Source organism: Otolemur garnettii, unplaced genomic scaffold (assembly GCF_000181295.1).
Source record: "Otolemur garnettii isolate 467f Iridium unplaced genomic scaffold, OtoGar3 scaffold00005, whole genome shotgun sequence".
NCBI lineage: Eukaryota > Metazoa > Chordata > Mammalia > Primates > Galagidae > Otolemur > Otolemur garnettii.
In genome coordinates, this window is record NW_003852400.1 from 3,407,345 (window position 1) to 3,411,578 (window position 4,234).

Below are 4,234 nucleotides of genomic sequence, written 5' to 3' on the forward strand. Positions count from 1 at the left end.
TTTTGGTTGTAGTTGTCATTGTTGGACAGGCAGGCCTGTGCTGGTTTCAAACCTGCTAGCTCTGGTGTATGTGGCTGGCACCCTAGCCGCCGAGCTATAGGCACCGAGCCCTAATTTATTTTTGATTGATAGGAGACAGGCTCTCACTGTTGCCTAGACTAGAGTGCTTTGCATCATAGCTCATTGAAACCTTGAGCTCCTGGGCTTAGGGGGTACTCAGCCTTTCGAAAGTGTTAGATTACATGAACCACTATGCTCAGCTTCATCACTGGTTTTAAAAAAGGCTGTTCTTTCTCCACCGAATTGCCTTTGCATCTTTATCAAAAGTTGATAAAGATATTATGTGTATTCTATCCATGTTATGTGTATTCTATCTCTGGACTCTGTGCTCCATTGATAGATTTGTCAGTCTCAATGCCAGTACCACATTGTCTTGATTACTATAATTTTAATAATAATTCTTGAAGTTAGATGACACATGTTTTCCAGATTTGTTCTTTTTTGAAGTTGTTAATCTCTACAAAAAAGTGCTTTTTTTTTTTATTAAGATAGTGTCTTAACTCTGTCATCCTGGGTAGAGTCCTATGGCATGAGGATGCTCACAGCATCCTCAAACTCTTGGGCTCAGCCTCTTGAGAAGCTGGACTACAGGCATATGCCACCACACCTGACTAGTTTCTCTATTTTTAGTAGAGTCTTGCTCTTTCTCAGGCTGGTCTCGAACTCCTGAGCTCAAGCAATCTACCTGCTTGGCCTCCCAGAATGTTAAGATTACAAGCGTGAGCCACCACCCTTGGGGACTTATTCTTTTAGGTATAACTGTCTTTGTACATTGTTTCTGTAATAGTGTATGTTAATGTTTATTTAATATCTTTTCCTCCAGAAATTAGCCAACTTCAAGATTTTTTTTTGTTGTTGTTAAATTCCTCAAACATAACAACAATGAAGACAAAAGTTACCAAAACCTGTGGGATACAGCAAAAACAGCCTTAAGAGGGAAATTTATTGCATTAGATGCCTACATTCGAAAACAAAAAGAGAAAACATCAACAGACTTACGAAGCATCTTATGGAATTGGAAAAAGAACAATCCAGTGTTCTTTTTCTTGTTCCATGATTGGAAATTAGCATTCAGAATATAATCATTTCTGAAAATACCATGTACAATGCTTTTTAAAAAGTGGGGTTGTTGGGCTTTGCTTTTTTTGCAACTTCAGCTGTCTGAAGTCCAAAGATCAACAGATGACAACCTTGTACATTGGAAACCCCCTGAACTGTTAAAAATTGATGATACAAATTCATATTTTTTAGTTATAAGAAAGTCATTGGGTTTCTATTCATGACTGGGTTACTTTTGTTTTTTTCATAGTTTATAGTATCAGTAGATTAGTAAGCAATTTATTAGATTGGGGCAGAAGTGCAGAAGGCTGGGATTGCTGGAGATACGTGCACCATTTACAGTAATAGACAATAAAATCATGTTCTGTATGATGTAGACTGTATTTGAATCGTTCTTACCCACTTTTCTTAAATAGTATAACAGCAATTCTTAAACATTTTGATTTCAAGCTTCTTTACATTTTTAAAAATTATAGGCTTGGTTCCTGTGGCTCAAGTGGCTAAGGCTCCAGCCACATATATCTAAGGTGGCAGGTTCGAATCCAGCCTGGGCCCGCCAAATAACAATGATGGCTGCAACCAAAAAATAGCTGGGCATTGTGGTGGGCGCTTATGGTCCCAGCTACTTGGGAGGCTGAGGCAGGAGACTCGCTTGAGCCCAGGAGTTGGAGGTTGCTGTGAGCTGTGATGCCAGGGCACTCTACCCAGGGGTACAGCTTGAGGCTCTGTCTCAAAAAAAAAAAATTATAAAGGACCTCCCTAAGAGCTTTTTTGAATTTGGGTTACATATGTACATAAAATATTTACTGTATTTTATGTTAAACTTGTTTTTGAGATAGATTCTCACTCAGTCACCCTGAATGGAGAACAGCGGTGTTATAGCTTACTGTTAACCTCCAGTTCCTGGGCACAAGCCATCCTCCTGTGTCAGCCTTCTAAGTGGCTGTACCTGTAGGCACATGCCATCATGACTGCTAATTTTTAAGTTTTTGCAGACATGGGGGTCTCTCTGTGTTGCGTAGGCTGATCACAAGCTCCTGACCTCCTAGAGATCCTCCTATCATGGCCTCTCAAAGTGTTGGGATTATGGGTGTGAGCCTCTGTGCCCAGCCATTATATTGTTTTGAAGTATGGGATGAAAAATCTGGATGGGCGGATATGGAGGTAGAAAAGGGAAGGAGTATTTTAATAACCTTTTCAGAAGATTTTTGGATATTCTTTGATATTAATTGTCATTCTATTCTTCTGTGGTTGGTTCTTAGTACCTGGATCATAGTAGGTGATGAACAAGTGCTTATGGAATCAATGAGACGATTGAAATAAACAGGCTCCAGCATCTTGATACTGGTCTGGAATCCTTTACTAGAAGAGAAATGGCCTATGTACTTCACTTCAAAATCCCTGAGGGGGTGGGTGTGTGTGTGTGTGTGTGTGTGTGTATATATATATATATTTATTATTATTTATTATTATTATTTTTTTTTTTTGAGACAGAGCCTCAAGCTATCCCCCTGGGTAGAGTGCCATGGCATCACAGCTCACAGCAACCTCCAACTCCTGGGCTCAAGCGAGTCTCCTGCCTCAGCCTCCCAAGTAGCTAGGACTACAGGCGCCCGCCACAACACCCGGCCATTTTTTTTTGGTTGCAGCCATCATTGTTGTTTGGCAGGCCCCGTCTGGGTATTCGAACCCGCCATCTTAGGTGTATGTGGTTGGCGCCTTAGCTGCTTGAGCCACAGGCGCCGAGCCGAGGGTGTATATTTTGGACACAGAACTTTAAATAGTATTTATAATGATGCCCCAGAATTATATATCAAAAGATGAAATTATACTTTTTGGTCTTTGCTTTAGAACAGGATTTCTGTGACTAATTAATGCAAGGCTGGGTCCTGAGATCAAGTTTGAATATGTTGTTGATATAACTCTTTGTAACTTATAAGTAGAAAGATCCTTCCTTAAAATTATTAAACAAAATCATTCTTAACATAATAGCTTGTGATCATAATCAGTATTCTAACCATTCTCATTAAAATCAGTGCCCAGATTCAGTTGACTGCCATCCCTCACTGTTGTGTAATAGTTTTTTAAAATTTTCAGATGACATTTTCTGATTAAAAAATCCAAGAGACTCTGGAAAATTATTACAACCTGGAAGAGTTAAACAGTTCCAAACTATAGAAAAAAATGAAATGAATTTTAAACATTTCAACAATAATTGGTTGGATACATAAACCAAAAAGCATCCTGTTCATAACATGATCCCCAAATTATTATTTCTCTCTTATGATTGAGGAAATTTAAGCAGATAAGTGATCAAATCACTTAATTCGAATACCAGCCTTTAAGATCAGTGCTTTTAGTTTGAGACTATTAGGTTTGACTTTCAGATTATTTTAAAAACTTTGTAATAGTTAAATTTGCTTTAAAGATGATAAAGTTCTTAGTCACCTTTTATTTTTGCCTTAAGATAATTTCACATTAATGCTTTATGTTTAAACTATTTTCAGGTTTTTGGCCATAGGAATTACAGTGAAAATCTTGCCTTTTTTCTCCTTTTGCTTTTTTTCTCTGTTGCCCAGCCTGGAGTGCAGTGGTACAGTCATAGCTAACTTCAGCCTCAAACCCCTTGCCTTCAGTGATCCTCCTTTCTCAGTCTCCCAAGTAGCTGGTGTACACAGGTGTGTACCACCATGCCTGGCTAATTTTTAAGTATTTTGTAGCGATAGGGTCTTGAGATACTCCCCAGGCTGATGTTGAACTCTTGACCTCAAGTAATCCTCTTGCCTTGGCCTCAGTAACTGCTGGGGTTACAGGCCCTTCTTTTTCTTCTGTTTTTTAATTATAAGATATTTCAAACTTAGAGATTGAGGTGATAATATCTTAAACCACTAAGTACTTATCGCCTAAATTTAATAGTTACTATTCCCTTTCTTGTATCTTATTTCCTTCCTCCCTCCTTTGGAAATGTATTTATTTATTTATTTATTTATTTTTTTTTGAGACAGAGCCTCAAGCTGTCTCCCTGGGTAGAGTGCCGTAGCATTACAGCTCACAGCAACCTCCAACTCCTGGGCTCAAGTGAGTCTCCTGCCTCCGCCTCCCAAGTAGCTGGGAC